This window comes from Bos indicus, chromosome 27 (genome assembly GCF_029378745.1).
Source record: "Bos indicus isolate NIAB-ARS_2022 breed Sahiwal x Tharparkar chromosome 27, NIAB-ARS_B.indTharparkar_mat_pri_1.0, whole genome shotgun sequence".
NCBI classification, from domain to species: Eukaryota; Metazoa; Chordata; class Mammalia; order Artiodactyla; family Bovidae; genus Bos; species Bos indicus.
The window spans coordinates 23,186,915-23,208,575 of record NC_091786.1 but is presented as its reverse complement, the minus strand read 5'-3'; the positions used below and the strand labels follow the sequence as shown (position 1 = coordinate 23,208,575).

The 21,661-nt window shown below is 39.6% G+C and overlaps 1 pseudogene; it reads left to right on the top strand.

Moving 5' to 3' along the window:
• Positions 1–11,152, top strand: part of LOC139180157 (DNA methyltransferase 1-associated protein 1 pseudogene) — a 181,879-nt pseudogene extending 170,727 nt beyond the window's left edge.
• The last annotated feature ends 10,509 nt before the right edge of the window (positions 11,153–21,661 follow it).

Below are 21,661 nucleotides of genomic sequence, written 5' to 3'. Positions count from 1 at the left end.
TCCGACTCTTTGCGACCCCATGAACTGCAGCACACCAGGCCTCCCTGTCCATCACCAACTCCTGGAGTTCACCCAAACCCATGTCCATCAAGATGGTGATGCCATCAAAGCATCTCATCCTCTGTTGTCCCCTTCTCCTCCTGCCCTCAATCTTTCCCAGCATCAGGGTCTTTTCCAGTGAGTAAGCTTTTCGCATCAGGTGGCCAAAGTATTGGAGTTTCAGCATCAGTTCTTCCAATGAACACCCAGGACTGATCTCCTTTAGGATGGACTGGTTGGATCTCCTCAAAGTCCAAGGGACTCTCAAGAGTCTTCTCCAATACCACAGTTCAAAAGCATCAATTCTTTGGTGCTCAACTTTATAGTTCAACTCTCACATCCGTACATGACCACTGGAAAAACCATAGCCTTGACTAGACAGACCTTTGTTGACAAAGTGATGTCTCTGCTTTTTTATATGCTGTCTAGGTTGGTCATAACTTTCCTTCCAAGGAGTAACCGTCTTTTAATTTCATGGCTGCAATCACCATCTGCAGTGATTTTGGACCCCAGAAAAATAAAGTCAGCCACCGTTTCCACTGTTTCCCTATCTATCTGCTATGAAGTGATGGGACCAGATGCCATGGTCTTAGTTTTCTGAATGTTGAGCTTTAAGCCAACTTTTTCCACTCTCCTCTTCACTTTCATCAAGAGGCTCTTTAGTTCTTTACTTTCTGCCATAAGGGTGTTGTCATCTGCATATCTGAGTTTCTTGATATTTCTCCCAGCAATCTTGATTCCAGCTTGTGCTTCCTCCAGCCCAGCGTTTCTCATGATGTACTCTGCATAGAAGTTAAATAAGCAGGGTGACAATATACAGCCTTGACATACTCCTTTTCCTATTTGGAACCAGTCTGTTGTTCCATGTCCAGTTCTAACTGTTGCTTCCTGACCTACATACAGGAGAGGAGGACCATCAGAATTCTCTGCAGAGGCTGGTTCCTTCTGTATATGTGTGTAGGTTGTGTGGTTACAGAATGAAAAGGGGATATCTCTGCTGATAAGGTAGATTCAGGGCAGTTTAGCTGTTCAAAGATTTTAGCATTGATTGTTTCTGCTCAGATGCCCCACCTCATGTCTCGGGATTTACCTTCTTTCTCAGTAGTAACCTTAAAGTATCATATATTTTTCTAACATTTGATATTTAAATGGTGTTGTAAATGAGGAGCTTTTAGTGTGTGTTTGCTGCAGCTATAGGAGATGAGAGCCGCTTCAAAATGGCCCTCACGATTTTCTGATTTGTTTTCTCAGTTTGTTCTTAACTGGGCATTCAAAGACTGTCAGTTTGCCCCTTGCACTATTTGTGGTTTCTAGGCTAGTTAGAGCAAGCCAACTGACTCAGCATCTTTATAATGGTGATTGTTGCCACAGTCACCAAGTACGTTAGCCAGTTGGCCTCCGTCTGCGCGTCCCTCATCCCATGCTACCAGTGGGGATAATTTGAGTATCGTGAGGCCACCACATGCTGCAGAGCTACCATTGGTCCATTACCCCAGCAAAGAGTTTATTTCTCAGATATCTCATATAAACTCAGTCTTAGAGTCTTATTTGGATATGATTCTACAGCCCTGAACAGTGGAAAACCCAGTTTCCTAAAGCTACTCCGAAAGCCTTTCACTCTTTCTAGTCAGTGTCCCAGCTGGAAAAAGATGGAACATTCACAGTGAGTAACTAAGGAAGTTTAATAAATGAATGTTGTACTAAAGTGTGGGCAGAGTGTACAGAAACCACGAAAGGATATTGCAGAACCCTGAAACCAGCAAAAGTGGGTAGCCTCCTAAATCTCTTATTAAAATGGCAAGCAGGAAAGCAGTGTTCTAGACCCAGGGTGGGTACTTGCATCGTAAGGATCGTCTCACACAAATTGGTCTCTCCATCCGATTAAGGCAGCTGTCTGACAGTGACCCTGAAGCAGGGGCATCTGTAAAATAAAAATGATCTCAATTTCTTTCTCTCCTTTCATTTTCTGCCAGAACTCATCAGCTTTACAGAAGCCCCAAAGGTAACAGCAGGAAGATACAATTCACATAGGTCAGCTTCCAGTGATCCAGGAGGAGAAAGTCTAGAGGGTGGATTTGGTGGGGCAGACACAAAATAGGCAGCCCAGGTACCAGCCCAAAGGAGAGAAGTTAGAGCTAGTCCTGACATCCTAATGTTTCTTCTAAGCCCTTAATGGGTTCCTTCCTCTTTGTGTAGCTGCAGTCGTGTTAAACATTAGTTGTTGACTCGGTTCTTGTCAAGCTAAGAAAGTGAGTCTTCACTAATCCCTAAGCGTCTTCCAAGTCAGAGGGCAGATGACCATTTTCCTCTTTCTTATTTTTCTGTGTAAGATACTAATGATCTGCATGTCTAAAACAATACTAACATGCACGAGGCATTCCTAACTTAACATGAATTCTTCACAAGTGCAAGTGTTGGTCCCTCGTAATCCTCACTGTCTCAGGATTATGTAGCCAGTGGAGATACTTTAGAATATGGAGGTGTTGTTAGTCGCTTAGTCGTGTCTGACTCTTTGCGATCCCATGACTGTAGCCCTTCAGGCTCCTCTGTCCGTGAAATTCTCCAGGCAAGAATACTGGAGTGGGTTGCCATTTCCTTCTCCAGGGGATCTTCTCCACAAAGAAATGGAACAGAGGTCTTCTGCATTGCAGGTGGATTCTTTACCTTCTGAGCCACCAGAGAAGCCCAACATAAATGCTTCATTTTGACCTAAGAATATGAAGGTGAAAAAGGAAAAATGTAATCAGGTTGAAAGGTTAATGTGGCATTTTTATGCCCAGAAAGTAAATTTATATTCTGAGATCAAATGCAGGTTTTATGTCTTCTTAGCTTTATTGACTAGGTAATTAAAAAAACTTTCCCTCAGTCTCAGTTTCTCCATAATGAAAATGGGGGCCATAATATCTAACATGAACAAAAACTGTTATTATTAGAGATAAATAGATAATGTTCCTGGCACAGTTTCTGGCACACATAAGGCACTGAGTAATTGGAAAGGATTTATTATTTTATTTGTTGGCAGCATCAGACATAGAAATAAAAGAAGAGAAAATACTGATTTAGGTGTCTAAAAGACAAATGAAAATCCTTGAAGAAATTTAGAAATTCTCAAAATATCTTCAATAATTCTTAGAATCCTAACAAAACAGACTGATTCATATACCTGCATTCTGATTGGAAATATGTAGCCACCAGCCATGTGTGTGTACTGAGAGACAGCTCTTTTCTTTTTTTAATTAGAAGCATCTCCCCATCCAGACAGATTTTCCAGCTATAAAGGAATTAAAATTACCTCTGTGAGCCAAACAGTTGAGAAATGTGTGTGGTCCAATATTTTGGCTACTTGGGGTCTTAACAAAGTGAATTGGAAAAAAAAAAATAATGGAAACGAAGATACAGGCTGGACTGCATTTGTTACAAAGCAGGAACACCGTTAGATTAAAGCCATTTACATTTTGAATTTCAGCAGTCCCTAAAATCAGCTTATATGCAAAGCTCCTTATACTAAAATGAGCTTAATTTCTGGTTGTAAACAGTTCTGCTGAACATAAAATTTCAGGCTTCTTGTGGATCCCTTGGATTAGCTTAGGAAAATCTTTAGTTACATTAAAACCTTATATGATGAATTTATTCCTTCAAACATACACCAACAATTTTCTAGTGCATTTTCTCCTACTGGTATGATTTTCCAGCAGCATTCTAGAATGTTAAGGTAAGGCACTAGTTATTTAATGGGCAACACACATTTCCTTCTGCTCTGGTATATATTTTCACTATTTGAAATGAGCACATTTACAGTATTTCTCTATTATTTTTATTTAGACTCATAATGCAGAACATTATGAGTCTAAATAAATTCTCCTTCAAGAATTGTAGGATATACTAATATTTCCAAAAATATATAGGAAAAGTCACTTAATAGTTTGGGTTTTCCATTATCCATTCGTATCACTTTTCAGGCATTCATCCCTTCCCCATGCAGTCTGTGTAACTCTGTGGAAGCTGAACTTGTCCTCAGATCTTTCTTCCAATGTAGTCAGCACATACATCCCTTCAAGCTGTTGATGGTTTTTTGTTTGGAGATGGATTCATGATTCCATTAATGTCAATGAGATACGAGTATATATTCTCACAACAGGCATCTTGGGAACAAGCATTTTTCATTTTTTAAAAGCAGGTGGTGTTTGGAGAGAATCATTTCCTTAGCCGGAATTAAATGAGGATGTCTGTTGCTTTGGAAGCTGCTGGCAACCATTCTATGACATGAGGGTTTTCAGTCTTAGCATGAAGCAGATATAGAAGACAGAGAAGCTGAATGCATTGCAGTCTCTGAAGATATTCAGACTTGACTGAAGCCTTCCTAGCTTGGACATATTCTGGTTTTAGGTGTATGTTCCACAGACTGCCACCATTCTGTAGCTCATGTAAGCATACAGTTTATTACTTAGGTCTGTTGCTTGCAATGGAGAAATGTCTAACATAAATATTTATCCATTTTAATACATTTTTACTTTGCCTATTCAACCAACATTTTCACGCAGCCACAATGTGCCATTGTAAAGGCTCCAAGCATACTGCATGTCTTCTATGGGTACATGTAATTCAAAGCAATTACTTCCCACTTTCAAAGTTCCCACAGAAAATTGTGACTTGATTTAGATAAGAGTGCATTTTTAGTTCCAAAAGGCTAACATCCATTAAAATGATGTTTTTGCTACCCTTTTTACTCAGAATTGGCAACTCCTTAAGCAAAAAAATATTTGATTCAGATATATAATTTTATATATACTATATACACACATAACACATAAATAGTAATATTATGTAAAAGAGAATAATGTATACATACTTGGGAAACTATATTTATTTTCATTGTTCACGAGAGGAAACATCAGTCAGTGTGACAAACTTCCTAGTCTTATTTTAAGAAATTGCCATAGCCATCGCTGCTTTAGCAAGTCTTCCCTGGTGGCTCAGAGGGTAAAAGCATCTGTCTACAATGCAGGAGACCCGGGTTCGATCCCTGGGTAGGGAAGATCCCCTGGAGAAGGACATGGCAGCCCGCTATAGTCCATGGGGTCACAGAGAATCAGGCACGACTGAGCGACTTCACTTCATCCCTGCTTCCAGCAACCACTAGCCCAAGTCAGTCTGCAGCCATCAACAATCGAAGCCAGACCCTCTGTCAGCAAGATGATGACTTGCTAAAGACTCAGATGATGGTTAGTATTTTTTAGCAGTAATGCATTTTAAAATGAAGGTATGTACATTGTTCTTTTAGGCATAGTGTTATTTTACACTTAATAGACTTCAGAATAGTGTATAGTGTAAGCATAATTTTTATATATACTGGGAAACCAAGGAAAAATGTATACTTAATTTTATATTGTGATATTCTTGCTTTATTGTGGTAGTCTGGAACCAAAACCCATAATATCTCCAAGGTATGCCTCCAAGGTACATTTCTTCTCACAGCTAAGACCTAAGAATCTTTGAAAAGTGAGTGCATCCTGAAATATTTATTAAAAAAGCACTGTTAAATTCCCAGTTGAAAGTTTTTGGAGTACAAACACAAAAATAAAATGAAACTCAAAAACCTGCCAGTAAGCCTTGAAATATATAGCAGTTTCTGATATTTGAGATAATGGTACTTTAAAGGAGTTAACATGCAAATCAGACTACAGAATGTACATAATTGTTTTCCTATTACTTTCATTTAAAATATCTTTAAAAACAGCCTGTCAGAGTATTGGATATGTTTTTCTCATTACTTTTTTTTTTTTTTTTAAGAGTAGATAGTACTTTATTGATTAAAAGGTTGAAGCCAGGGAGGGTTTTGAGTTGAGAAGGAACATCTTCAAAGCCTTGGTTTAAAAAGATTGATCTGCCTGCGGTGAGGAGGGTGAGTGCAGGGGGATCTGACCCCTTTTCACAGCCTTTCTTTCTCCAACTATTTCCCTCTGACTCTGCCTCATCTTCACAGGCTTCCCACCCCACCACAGCGTCTCTCCTTTCCATGAATCTCTCCACCCTCTTCCTTCAGTTTCCTTCTCTGCACCCCCTTTCCACCCTCCCTCCTTTCAAACCCTGGCTCATTACCTTTGAAATCTCATTACCTTTTAAATAGTTTCTTTCCAACCACAAGCCCAATGAGCAGATTGTTAACAAAAGATTAAGATGAGGCTACCCAGAGTTTGGTATGAAAGTTTCTTTAATTAGTCAGACAGGACAGAGCTGTCACTGTATCCTTCCCACTTATAGACATACAGGCTTTCTGTATCCTCAGGTTCTGCTTCTGTAGGTTCAGCCAACTGTGGATCGAAATTCCAGAAATTTCCAAAAGGCAAATTTGAATTTGCATTGTAACAACTTTTTTACATTGTATTTATATTACAATGACTTTTTAAGTAGCATTTACATTTTATTAGGTATTACTGGTAATTTAGAGATGATTTAAAGTACACTGGAGGATGGGTGTAGAGTATATGTAAATCCTGTGCCACTTTAGGACTTCCCTTGTGACTCGGTGTATTCCCCTGGAATACAGGAGATGCCAGTTCGATCCCTGGGTTGGGAAAATCCTTTGGAGAAAGGAATGGCAATCCACGCCAGTATTCTTGCCGGAGAAATCCCATGGAGAGAGAAGCCTGGCAGGCTACTACTGTTCATGGGGTCACAAAAGAGACATGGCTTAGTAACAAAACAACAACAAAAAAATGCCATTTTATACAAGGTTCTTGAACATTCTCGGATTTTGGTCCTTGGATAGCTAGGGATTAGCTGTACACATTGCTAGAATACAACTTGAAACTTCAATTATTAGAGTAATTGTCAAATGTGGATGATAGGGTTATATTAATGATGTTTGTTATTATTTCACAGAAACACAACCACCACCTTAGATACGTATTATAAATTCCTCTACTCCCTTAGGGAAAAAACAGTCGAAATCTACATGTGGTCTATGTAGTGGCCTGTTCTAGAACTTACAGCTCACAAATACCTTTTTCTCTGAATGGACTGTTAAGAATCTGAAAAGAAAGTTTTGACTTTTCCAATTTTAGATTTTTTTCTTTTTTGTATATAGACAGATTTAAAAGCTAGTTTAGATATAGCCATGGAGAAGGAAATGGCAACCCACTCCAGTACTCTTGCCTGGAAAATCCCATGGACGGAGAAGCCTGGTAGGCTACAGTCCATAGGGTCGCAAAGAGTCGGACACGACTGAGTGACTTCACTTTCACTTTAGATATAGCCAACCAAGTGAAATATGAGACAATTTTTTAACTCACTGTTCGGACTGAAGAGTTGGCGACTTATGTGGTAAGTGTAAGACGACAGAATGCTTGACAGTATACCCTTGTAGACAAAGAATGTTCTTCAGCTTTACGGTTAAGCTCTGACAGTCACCTAAACATCAGCATTCTCACCCCGGGCAGGAGCAATGCTGTAGATGCTACAAGCGACTCTCTGGGCTGTGCACGCGGGAGCCAGGATAGTGAATAGGGTCGCTGTGGTCGCATGACTGCAGTTAAGAAACTGGTTTGTGAGTAAACGTGTAATTTTTAGGGGTCCCCCAAACTGACCCTTCAAAGGGGAGAATTTTATCTAATGATAATTCAGACTTATTAAAGACATATGACTGCCAGTGTGAAAATCTATGACAGCATCAGAGAAGTTCTCATTTCTTTTCAGGACTTCAGAGCAAACAAACCCAAGGGAATCCTGATCTGAGAAAATGGAGTCCATATATTTTTCTTTGAGCTGAAGGTAATTTGATGTAATCATTTCTGTGTTATATTCCCAGTTTAACAAACTGTTCTCTATTCCAAAATACAAAATCATTTAACAGTTCCTTGGGACAGGTGTAAAACTTCTAGACTTGTGTCCAAGGATGGAGACAGTCTTTATACAAGAGAATTTATATAGCATGAGTCGGTTTGACCCCTCAGCCACATAGATGTTTAAGTGAAAACAACACTCAGTTAAGTTGGGAGTGGTGACAAATACATAAAACTGAGCTTTTCAATGCGCATGTCAGAGTTTGGGTGAGGTAGGAGGATATCTGTAGAGACAACATTAGAATAAATATAGAGTAACTTAGACAACATTTTAAAAACTCATGAATCTTAGCCTACAAAACATATAAACTGTTGTTCTCTCTAAGTGCTTAATTTGCTTGCCTTAACCATTTATTGGGGCAGGAGAAAGCTTCAAGGACGTAAATGTTATGGATAACTGCCCAAAAGTTGGTATTAATGAGCCATGCCATTTACAACACGGAGGAAACCTACCTCTCCCTCCCCTTTCTTTATTGAGGTATAACTGACAAAAAGGTATATATTTAAGGTATACAAGTGTCAGATTTTGATTTATGTATATACCTTGTGGAATAATTACCAGTTAGGCAAACTAACGTACATCACCTCACATAGTTAACATTTTCTGTGTGTATGGTAAGAGTACCTGAAATCTTCTTTAGGAAACTTTCGATGTCTAACATAGCACACAGGCATAGGCCCCGTGCTGGACAGTAGCTCTGCAGCACTTACTGCAAAGTGAAACTGCTCACATTGCCCAGCAGCGGCCCCTCTCACCCGCCTTCTACCATTTGTCTGTCCGGGTTCAGCTGAGGGAGGGAGGCATGTCTCACGGTGCCTCTCACTTCATTTAGCATAATGCCCTCCAGGTTCATCCGCATTGTCACAAATGGCAGGACATCCTTCTTCTTAAAGACTGAACAATATCCTGATTAATAGAGATAATCACACTTTATCATCTAGAGATGAATGGATATTTTTGGGGTGCTAAAATTTCCATTGATTCTTATTTCTTTTATTTCCTTAGGAAAGCAAATGTAAGCATTGTGTAATTACTCGCTGAAGCATCTGTATGGTTCCTGTAGAAAAGAACATCCATATAATCCTGGTGTCGGAGTCAAATTATTTGCTTATTCTCATTCTTTGTGTGACAAGTGAGTGATTTCTCCCTAAACCTGGACATTCAAGCTAAAATCTGATTATTATTTAAATTTTGTGTTTATCAAGCTTCCTCCAATGGCCACTTCAGTGCAAGAAGAGTGTGGGGGTGTCGTCTTGTTACCTTCAGACGAGCCGGAAGTGCAGGTTCTTCACATGGCCTGGTTTCCCATTGGGATGAACGGGGGCTCTTTGTTACTACTGGACGGGCTCAGAGTTCCAGCTCTCTCTTCAACTTCAGCTGGGACCTGGCTGGAAGCAGGAGAAGATCTCGTCACCAGGCTTCACTGGGGCCCCTGCTGCCAGTTCCTTGGAGGAAGTGGACTCGTTATCACTGAGTAGTGCTAAGAGCCTTGACTGCATAGTTCTTGTTCTCACACACCCTCGGTGAGGAAGTGGAGGTACCTTGTTACTGCTGCAGAGAAGTGGCGATCCAGACTCTGTCCTGGTCTCCACTGCAGCATGGCACGAGATCTGTCAGGGATGGAAAGCTCAGTTCTCCAGTCAGCCTCTTCTGATACCAAGCTGTGGAAGGAGAGTTAGAGTATCTCACTGTTGCCTGCCAAGGGTGGAAGTCTTGCTTTTCCACGCAAAACTTTGCTAGAAAGGATGAGGCTGGGGCTTACTCTACAGGTTACTCTACACCGGTTATTGGGTGAAGGTTTTTCTCTTGTTACCTGGTCCTTCGGCTACAGAGAAGAGGCTGTACGAGGGTTCTTTTAGCAGCTTCTCCAGTATTCATTCTGAGATACATGAGACAAAAAGAAAACTTCAGAATTCACCAAGTCGTTCCACATAAACATAGGTATAAATATCTCCCAGTTTTGAACTTGTACTTGGTGGTTGGAATAGGTAAAAGTACATCTGTTCTTCTCCATACTCTTTGAAAGTTCGATAAAATTCATATGATTCTTGTTTTGTAAATTGAGGTATAAGTGAAATATAACATTTCAGATGTATAATAAAATGGTTCAGTGTTTGTATATATTGTGAAATGATCATGATAAATTATCTTAAAAATCTTTTTAGAAAGCTATAATAAACTGAACAAAATGTTTATTGTAATATGCCTCACAGCAGATAATACTTAATGTGATATATGTCTCTGATATTTTATCCTGCTTTAATGCCAAATACTAAAGAAAATGATACAAACACAGATCATTACTGCCAGCAAAAAATAAATAAAATTCACATCCCTTTGGTGAAATGCAATGATACAAACCATGAGTTTGGATAATGTGGATGACACTTTACATGGAAAGGAAAATCAAGAATGAAAATAATTGTGATGGAGTCCTGTGGTATTCTTTTAAAACTCCTATTAAAATATTGGAGGATGATGGGGTACAAGTGGAGACGTGAATAGGTGCTTTAGGGTGACTACTGCAGTTTATCTGGACCTCGCCTGGTTTTAACACTGAACGTCTCTTAGTCCTGGACAAACAGGAAGCGTAGTCATCCTCACTGGACAACTGTGCTGATTTACAGGTACTGTGCAATTTTAATCTTGTAATTGTGGCTGTTTTACTACTAATGCATCCAAGGAATTATTAAAATAACTGGGTAAAGTTCACCACATTCTCTTACCTCATCCATCGTTGTAGCTGGGAGCTTGTGACTTCTAGTAACTACTGAATTGGGTTTTCTGCTCTTGTTCTTCACCTCCTTTAGCCCCTTTGTTTCCAAACAGCAGAGTTCTTAAGAATTGCATTAGAATCAAGCAATTGGAGAGATATATTTATGCTTAGAAAACTGTTGACTAGAACCAAAGTTTATTATATTATCTGTAGAATAATAGACATTTTAAAATGAATTAATGTAGTTTGCTATATTTGCTAAAGTTATATTGTATCAATTACTTACTGGACTCTTCATTTACAAGAAATAATAGTAATGTAGAATAATCTTGTATTTATAAACCAACCCTTTACTGTACAGAAGAAACTAACAACACTGTAAAGCCATTACAATAAAAATTAAATGAAATCATTAAAATTTATTGTTTTGTTATGTATACCCCCTTTAAGTAATCAATGTAATTTTTAGTGTGTTGTATAAATTGGCATGTTAGGAATATAGCACATTGAATTAAATCCTGTAAGACTAATTTTTAAATAAATCTTAATTTTTCTTTAGAGCAATAAACCTAAGTCAGTAGCTGTTCTTCAAAATGTTTGTTTTTACAATGGAACACTACTCAGCCATAGGGTTTCCCACGTGATTCTGCAGTAACGAGTCCTCCTGACAAAGCGGGAAACACAAGTTCAATCCCTGGGTCAGGAACATCCCCTGGAGGAGGAAAAGGCTACCCACTCCAGTATTCTTGCCTGGAAAATTCCATGGACAGAGGAGCCAGGTGGGTCCATGGGGTCGCAAAAGAGTCAGACATGACTTAACAACAATTAGCCATAAAAGGAACAAATCTGAACAAGTTGTTGTGAGGTAGGTGAGCCTAGAGCCTGCTATACAGAGTTAAGTCAGAAACAGCAAAATATCAGATATTACTGATGCGCCTATTTTCAGGGCAGTAACAGAGACACAGACATTGAGAACAGGCTTGTGGACACAGTGAGGGAAGCAGAGGGTGGGACGAATTGCAAGAGCAGCATCGAAACATACACATTACCCTGTGTAACACATAGCCAGAGGGAATCTGCTGTGTGATGCAGCGGGCTCACCCGGGTGCTCTGTGACAACCTAGAGGGGCGGGAGAGAGGCTCCAGAGGGAGGGGACATACGTATACCTATGGTCGGTTCATGGTGACGTTTGGCAGAAACCACCACAACATTGTAAAGCATTTATCTTCCAATTAAAAATAAATTTTAAAAATGCTTTTAATGACATACGAGATTATAGACATTTTCCCTGAAGTGTAACACACCTTTACCATTCACATAAATCAGTGAACACACCTACACTTACTTGTGCTTTTTTAACTCAGGTACATAGTGTATTATTTATAAAAAAATTTTTGTCCACATTTTAAGGTTTCAAGCAAATTTCCATTGAAAAAATATCTTCCAAATTACCAAGACTCCTTCCTGCTAAGGAGGGGATGTGCACAGTAGCAATTAGGACAGTTAATCAGTTGGATTTGTCATCTAAAGGGGAAAAATCATTAGCAAGACACTGGGTGGCTAGTGACAGCTTAAATACTTATAAATCACAAAATTGTCAGTTCTTTCATTTAAAATAGATAGGTTGAGCCTTTTTCAATTTAAGTTTTTGATTTATGTCACTTTGCAAAAACCTAAGCACTTAAGAATCTTGTCATGCAGAAAAACTTAAACTTTTTAATAAAAGTTAAACAAGCAAATTGTTCTAGAAAAAGTCAAAAGACTCCTGTCTGCACACTACATTGGAGCCTCATCAGACCTTAGTAAACATTATATCGAGAGGTTCACATACTGGTGTCCAAAAATGCCCTTTAAAATATAATAATAAATGTTAGAAATACCACAGAATCAAAAGAGCGATTATCTCAAGTGGCTTAAATAAACAAAGCCATACCTGTGCTGAAACACACAAAAGCCAATTATGCTTGGAATTTGAGCATCAACACTACTCTCAAGTGACAAACTGCCAAAACTCACCTTTCGGTGGCCTCCACTAGTTCAGTATCTCGAAGGCCTCTAGGAAAGACACCATGTGTACTCTTTTTAACATTAACTTTGTGATCCTACGTCTCAGCCTCAGTCATCAAGTCTTTTTTTCATTCAGTTTTCACAGTTCTCTTCTGCATAATCATCATGTTAATCGTGTAGTTGATCAACTCAGGATACTCCAGTGCATACCAGTTTCCCAAGCTTCCTACGGTAGATGTGGATTCCATTTACAAAACATGGTCTTTCCTTTATGATAAAACAACATGCAAGTCAATGCGACACAGGATACAAACTAGCATCTAGATGTTATTATCATAGGCATTGTAGCCTTGCCATCATTAATTAATGAATTCCTTAACTATGTGGTTAACTATGTTAATACAGACACAGTCTTACGTGACCAACTTTTTTTTTGGTGGCGGCACTGGGTCTTCTTGCAGCCTGAGGGCTTCTTTAGTTGTGGCGTGCAGGCTCAGTTGCAGTATATGAGATCTTACTTCCCTGACCAGGGACCGAACCCAGGCCACTTGTGTTGGGAGCAGAGAGTCTTATTCACTGGATGACAGGGAAGTCCCTCTTGTATGATCAGTTTGATTTGCACAATTTATTTAAATGGGACTGAAACAATCAACAATGAGTATATAATCACTACCATTGCAAATCTCAGGAATTTTTAATTACTCAAGTGACCTCAGTAGGGTAGTTATTGATCACATAACTTGCAGGCAGTTTACTGTGGTTTTGAAAAAAGAGCTAAGGGTCAGCAAAGCTTTGGTCAAATACTCACCTAATAACCTACCGAACACATTATGGTACTTTTAGATCTGGAATATACCTGAGGTGATCATTGAATTCATCAAAATTCCATGTGAAGGGGAAGTAGTGGAAGCTTTTATTTGAGAATGTAACTCTGCCTTAGTGTGCAGATGAGTATGGAAACCAATGAGGTATGGGAACAAAAGTTCTGAGAAAGATTTTGGAGAGAGTGAGGAAACTGTCAAGACACTTAGATGTGATTCAAGCAACCTGGAGCAGAAAGAAAGCACTGACTCCAGTGTTATGTTTTAGCTAGGATCTTTATGAGAGAATTTGAGAGAGATGAAAGTTAAAAAGTTAAAAATTTTTCTCCATCATCTTTGAAAAACCTTAAAAAACCCTATGTTGAAAGCACAAGGCACCCGTTTGTCTTTATAACATGCTATAGATGGGGAAACAGTGGAAACAGTGTCAGATTTTATTTTTCTGGGCTCCAAAATCACTACAGATGGTGACTGCAGCCATGAAATTAAAAGACGCTTACTCCTTGGAAGGAAAGTTATGACCAACCTAGATAGCATATTCAAAAGCAGAGACATTACTTTGCCAACAAAAGTCCGTCTAGTCAAGGCTATGGTTTTTCCTGTGGTCATGTATGGATGTGAGAGTTGGACTGTGAAGAAGGCTGAGTGGCGAAGAATTGATGCTTTTGAAGTGTGGTGTTGGAGAAGACTCTTGAGAATCCCTTGGACTGCAAGGAGATCCAACCAGTCCATTCTGAAGGAGATGAGCCCTGGGATTTCTTTGGAAGGAATGATGCTAAAGCTGAAACTCCAGTACTTTGGCCACCTCGTGTGAAGGGTTGACTCGTTGGAAAAGACTCTGATGCTGGGAGGGATTGGGGGCAGGAGGAGAAGGGGATGACAGAGGATGCGATGGCTGGATGGCATCACTGACTTGATGGACGTGAGTCTGAGTGAACTCCGGGAGTTGGTCATGGACAGGGAGGCCTGGCGTGCTGCGATTCATGGGGTTGCAAAGAGTCGGACACGACTGAGTGACTGACCTCATCTGATCTGATTTGATACAATTGAAGATCCTGGGCACTTGGCACGTTATTGCATGCCAAATACCAATAATAAAGCAGACAACTCAAAGGCAGTAAGAACATTCTGTATTTGAAGTGTAGAGAATTCATGAGAAAAAAGAAAACAAGAATGGAAGCGTATTGGGAATAATAGAGGACATTTATTGTAAGTGAACAACAGGATAAATTTTTCATAAACTGGACACTCTTGTGGAATCTTCCCAAAATAACAAAGATTAATCCGTATTCTTTTTACCAACACAAATCCCACCCAACAAAAGATAACCACTAATCCAACTTCTGAAAAAAATAGATCAATTTTATTTTTTTCCTATATGTACAAATGCTGATGTGTAAGATTTGGAATCATTCAGTACGTGCTTGTTTTAGTCTGTTGAGCTGCTGTACCAAGAACCATAAACTGGAAAATGTGTAAACAGCAAACGTTTATCCTGAAGACTGGGAAGTTCAAGATCTTGGTGCTGGAGGATGTGGTGTCTGGTGAGGAGAGCCCGCTTCATAGCTGGCTGTATTCGCTGTAACCACACAAGGGTCTACGGGGCAAGGGAGCTTTGTCACGTCTCTCTCTGAAGTGCCCTGATTCCTTTCATGAGGGCTCAACCTTTAAGACCTCGTTACCTTTCAAATGCCTCATCTCCTAACACCATCGCATTAGACACTAGGTTTTCAACACAGATATTGTGGAGGGGGACATAGTCAGTCCATTGTAATGTTCATTTGGGTGTGGTTTCTTTTGCTTCTTTGGCACACGTGAAATTTTCCCATATGATTCATGTAAGTATAGTTTATTCTCACTGCTGCATGCATACAGAATTTTCAGAAGAGAGTGGGTTAATTTTTAAAAATAGATATTGTGTAGAAAAGGGAACCCTCCCACCCTGTTGGTGGGAATGTAAATTGGTTACAACCACTACAGAGAATGTTATGAAAATTCCTTGAAAAACTAAAAATCAGAACTACTATATGATCCAGCAATCCCATTCCTAGACATATATCCAGAGAAAACCATAATTCAAAAGCATACAATGCACCCCGATGTTCATTACATCACTATTTGAAATGACCAAGACATGGAAGCAACCTAAAGGTCCACTGACATAGGAATGGATAAAGAAGATGTGGTACATAGATACAGTGGAATGTTACCCTAAAAAAGAATGGAATGATGCCATCTGTAGCATCATGGATGGACTTAGACATTGTCATGCTGAGTGAAGTCAGAGAAAGACAAATATCATATGATAACACTCATAAGTAGAATTAAAAAAATGATACACGAACTTACTAACAAATCAGACACACACTCACAGGTAGTAAAAAAAAATGGTTACCAAAGGGAAAATAATGCAGAGGTGGGGAGAGGGATAAATCAGGGGCTTGGGATTAACATCATGCTCTACATATGCAAGACTACTGTATGGTATAGAGGGCATTATTCAGTGTTCTGTAATACCCTATATGGAGAAGAATCTGGAAAAGAATGAATATATGTGTGTATGCATATATATATGCATATATATATATATATAACCACTTTGCTATACACCTCAAACTAATACAACCTTGTAAATCAACTACACTCCAATAAAAAATTTTTAAATGTATAAAATCTTTTAAAAATATGTGTTTTCATTTTTATTTATTAGAAAAACTATAGCTAGCAAACAAAGCCATGATTCAGATTCATGTGTGCTTAGGATAAGGCTGGAAAATGTGTATGTATAGAAATTAAAAGTACATTTAATGAAAAACATGAATTCATTATTGTGAGTTGTACATAGCAATAACAAAAATTATGCATCATGTTCTGTTGACAACATGATGTTAAACATTGATTAGGGAATAAGGCTATGTCTTATGCTTTTTAGAAAGAATGAAGTTTTATAGTTAATTGAATCAGTGGAGGATTATTTTCGAGTAAGATAACAGGTGATCAGTTAAAGTCATATATTCGATTAACTGGTTATCAGTTTCTCTGCTGAATCTCCTGAGATCGAGTCAAAGTGATCATTACCAGGAATCCAGTGGTTCCACCAGTTGTTTCTTTACCAAGTTTTCCTAATTGTTCTCTATGGATCTTAGAAAAGGCAATTACAATATCTCTTTACAGGAAAAAAGGACACAGCCAGTGAAGTTGAAAGATCTTGCCAAAATTAATCACTAAGTGGCTGAAAAACATGTTTGAATGGATTCTAAGGGATATAGGCCAAAGAGAGCTAAATATAAATCCTGATCTGACTGAGTTTATCAATTCAGATGTACTCAATCAGAATTTTTAACTATATTAGTCCAAGTATTTGAAACCATATTACATGCAGAAAGACTAAGATTAATTGAAAGATCACAGTGCAGACTCTCAGGAATGTGAGGCAAGGCTACGACAATCTCTTCTACCTTCAGCTACTCTCTGTTTGCAAAGAAGCTCCTGGCTTGCTGCTGGGTCTCTGATCATGGTATACCAAGTCACTTGGCAATGGCAGCTTAGCAAGTAATCCAGTATTGTTTTCTTTCTTTTTTTGATCACCAAATCATAATGACTGGTGTGCACAGCATTCCTTTATTGCTGGAAACGGTATGTACAAGATCAGGCCTGAGCAGATTGGAAAGACTCAATTTGTAGGGGGGAGGGGGTGGAAACATTCCACTGCTTCTCTGTCCCTCCTCCAACCTTGTACCTGTGGAATCCTGATCAGTTTTTAAATGACAGAAGTTCTCTGAAGGACTCACAGAGGCCTGGTTTGCATGGCATGCAGCCTCACCAGCTGGAGGTAGCGCGGCTGCATTGTCTTTCCACGTAGGAGGGGTGCGGTCAGGCAGAAGGGAAATCCTTCCAGTTGGCTGTGATGTGAGCAGTAAATCTAACTGTTCACTCTATTTGAAAAGCTTTAGTTCTACACTAATTCCTCAACAATGCCTATTGGATGGGCTGGCTCATCAAGAACTTAGAGAGGAGGAAACTGGAAGGTGGCTTGTCGACAGGGAAGTTTGGAGTGGTGGGAATTAATGTGGACATTACTATCAAAATAGGAACAAAGTGCAAAGATGTTTGCATCCTATTTAAATTCTCTAAAGAATTATCTGTGACAAAGAAGGACCTTAATAATCAAATAGACAAGAACTGTTTTGTGTTTTTTGTGTGTGTGCTTATTAAGTACACTTGTTTTCAGATTTCTGGTTCTTGCTCAGGGGGGCCAAAAACATGGACTTTTCCTCATCAGAACTGATGCGCTTTGTGCCCAAATGACCAAAAACAGGCTAATGCTGAGCCAGTTTGGTACCATTTTTCGGTGGACTAACCAGCCATGCAACCGAAAATTGATACCCAAAGTGACTTCCGCCATGAAAGAAGAGAGCGGTTTGTTCTTCCAGAGGCAGAGTTACTCTGGGTGCAGACTGGCCAGTCCTTGCCCAGTACTTTTTGCCAGCACCACCGTTCATATGCTCACAGAATGTCTTTTCCTTGCTATGTCACCACTAACATCATTTCCAATTAAATTTTCCACGAATGAAGGGTTCCAGAGATCATACCACAGAATCCAGTGAAAGAATTCAGTCAAAATCAGCTGACCTGATAAAAGGGCAGAAATGGCCAACTGATGATTCAACTGTAATGCCACCTTGGAAGAGAGAAAACACAGAAAATTTGAGATCCTGTCCTGTAGCCTGTAGCATAAGCCTTAAAATGGAAGACGGTGTATTGTACTGTTTCCCCCAAAATCATTATATCAATAGGAGGAGAGAGGAGTTCCTTCTCACTATATATTTAATAATCCATTCACAATATTTTTCTTTTGATCCAAAGAAACTTGGATTCAGTTGAGTTGGCAGTCCTCGTACCCGAGAGAGACACCTATGCCAAGAGCTGTGGTTCTGTTGAACTGGAAGATGAGACTGCCAGTTGGCCGTTCTGAGCTCATTCTCTACTGAACCGACAAGCAAATGAAGGGACTAATTTGTAAACTGTGGTGGTTTATACTGATTACAGAGAGAAAATTGGGTTATTACTACACAAAGTAGAGAAAAAGAACTATGCTTGGACTTGCGGGCTTTTCAAGGAATTTCTTTGTATTCTCATGTAGAGTAAACTGGAGAAGGCAATGGCACCCCACTCCAGTACTCTTGCCTGGAAAATCCCATTGGTGGAAGAGCCTGGTGGGCTGCAGTCCATGGGGTCGAGAAGAGTCGGACACGACTGAGCGACTTCACTTTCACTTTTCACTTTGATGCATTGGAGAAGGAAATGGCAACCCACTCCAGTGTTCTTGCCTGGAGAACCCCAGGGATGGGGGAGCTTGGTGGGCTGCTGTCTATGGGGTCACACAGAGTCGGACACGACTAAAGTGACTTAGCTGTAGCCATAGAGTAAATAATGTCCATGGGAAACGAGGACACTGAATAAGGTCTGGACTGACATGGATTCTGTGGAAGTAAATCTTCGTGTTGCCCCGCCAAGTTTGAGAACCCCAACCCTCAAAGGCCCTGGGTAAGGCAAAGGGAGTAAGGACTTAGAGGAGAACAGAACTATGGCTGCTGACTTGAGCTGACTGGCTACAGACATAGGGGCTGCAATATGTCTTGTACTGGATATCTCAGTTTCCTCCATTTTTTAAACCTTACACAGTTGATGTTATAATTTGGGACCCATGGAAGTTATGGTTAAGTTGACAGCATCTTGTGATGATTTGGTGGTAGGTGGGATTTTGTGATTTGCTCTCTGTTGGTCAAGAATGGATGCTGAGTTGCAAAACATATGAAGGGTGTTGGCTAAACTCCATTTGCCACTTCCTGCCTGCCCACACACCTATTTTCTGCTATTCTTTTGTTTGTTCTGTGCTCTACAGAACACAGAACAGGAGAGGACCCCTGAATCCAGACTGCATTGTCTGGGGGTTCCTGCCTTCTGCCTGCAGTCTGGATTCAGCCAGTGGCAGGCAGCAGCAGTTGATTTTCCAATAGGAGGAAAGCGTGTTAAGGGGAGTTCTCTACCTCCTTCCTCAGTTCCTGTAGGGACTGCCTGTCTCTGAAATTCTCTGCTGAGCTGTGGTGCTCACCCTCAGAAACACTCTTCCTTTGCCACAGAAGCCTGGTGGTCACAGCTTCCTGCAATTGCTCTTCCTTGGTTCTGCAAAATCTCTGCTTGGTTACTTGAAGCCTTCCCAGAACTTTCATTACATTCTCTTACTGATTCTAATTGAGTGTACCTTTTCTTTCCCGCTGAGATTCAAACTAATGTACAAAATGTGTAAGGAGGGAATCCCTGTCAACAGAGTGACTTTAACCACCTTTAAACTCCCTCCCCCGTATGTTTATTTACCTTGTTTTTAGACAGGTACTTTGTCAGAGATCTAGGTGTAATGAATGGAACACAAGATGCTCTTTCTGATTTGTGCCTCTGGAGAAGTATTCATTTTACCTGCCAATTCCCAGTCTCCTAAGTTCCTTTTTTTTTTTTTAACAGTATAATTTATTTATTTAATTTTATTTTTAAACTTTGCAATATTGTATTAGTTTTGCCAAATATCAAAATGAATCCGCCACAGGTATACCTGTGTTCCCCATCCTGAACCCTCCTCCCTCCTCCCTCCCCATACCCTCCCTCTGGGTCATCCCAGTGCACCAGCCCCAAGCATCCAGTATCCTGTATTGAACCTGGACTGGCGACTCGTTTCATACATGATATTATACATGTTTCAATGCCATTCTCCCAAATCTCCCCACCCTCTCCCTCTCCCACAGAGTCCATAAGACTGATATATTCAAGAGAAAAACCAAACAAAAACCAAACACTTCTTGAGATTATACAAGAACAGATTTTACAGTAATACTTGGCTGTTCTAATCCTAAATTTTTTGGTCTCCAAGAAACTGTTTAACTTAAATCTGCACTAGAATGTAAGTTATTGTCCCTGTTTCCTCTGTGCCTTACTCCCTTATAATTACATGAGAAAAGTAACAGATCCTAATGCAGAAACATGTTGTGAGCAGTAAATGCGATGCTGCATGCAAAACATTCAGGGCAGCTTGGTTCTTAATAAATGACCATTAAATAGGAGCTGCTCTTCTTTCATGTGTTCATCTGTGCTCTGCAGCCAAGAGTGCATTTTTCCTGCTTTGTTCCCCAGCCAGCCAGCCCTCAAACACCTAGGAAAAGATTTTATGTAAGTTCGGAAGCAAAAGCAGCAGTGAATTCTCCAGGGTGACTTTTCAGCTGCTAGCTTATAAAGTGCTCTTCTCTTATTAATCCCTGGGTCGGGATGATCCCCTAGAGAAGTAAGTGGCAACCCATTTCAGTATTCCTGCCTGGAAAATACTGTGGACAGAGGAGCCTGGCAGGCTATAGTCCATAGGGTCACAAAGAGTCAGACATAACTTAGCAACTGAATCACTAAAACAAACAAACAAACAAAAAAACCCAAGCAAAAGCCCCTAATTACAGTCTTATTGCACTGGAGAGTATGAATTGCAATATAACCATCTAACATTCTCTTAGTTTATGATTATCTCACATTTCCCTTTACCTTTCCTCAGTGTTTCCTCAATTAGAGTCTCTCATGAGTAAACAATTTTCCTTCTTGTTTACTTCCCAAGATAACATTATCATTCAAATTAAAACTTACAGCAACATATTTCCTTGAAATTTCAGTAACAGTATTAAATATTTCTGAGAGGAGAAACTATTTCAAACATCTTATTTTACCCATATTGATATTTTTTCCTGATTTTCTTTTTTTTTTAAAGAGAAAATTTATCAGGGAAATTCATTATGGCAAAAAGAAAAATGATTTAAAATTTGGCATTGTGTATCACTGCATTTGAATGTTTGGCGCTGTCTACAAACTGTTGACTCCTGAGATGAGAGATATTTGAAACAAGGGACTTATGTCAGGTAACCATAGGAAAGTTGATTGCTCTGAAAGACTTCAATAAAACATGGTAATTAAAATCTCCACTCAAGGCTCCTCAGCAGTTTGGCAGTTGACAAAAGCACCTCAAAACAGTTTGAAGAGATTATATTTTTCATTTTAGGGAGCAACTGAAAAGTCAGTAATACCTCAATCATTTGAGATAGAAATATAATCTAAATTGGCCTGTAGGAGAGTTGATAAAATAATCTGAGATATCAGTATTATAACTCTCTTTACTCAAGTAGCCTGAGAAAGTCTGGCCTGTAC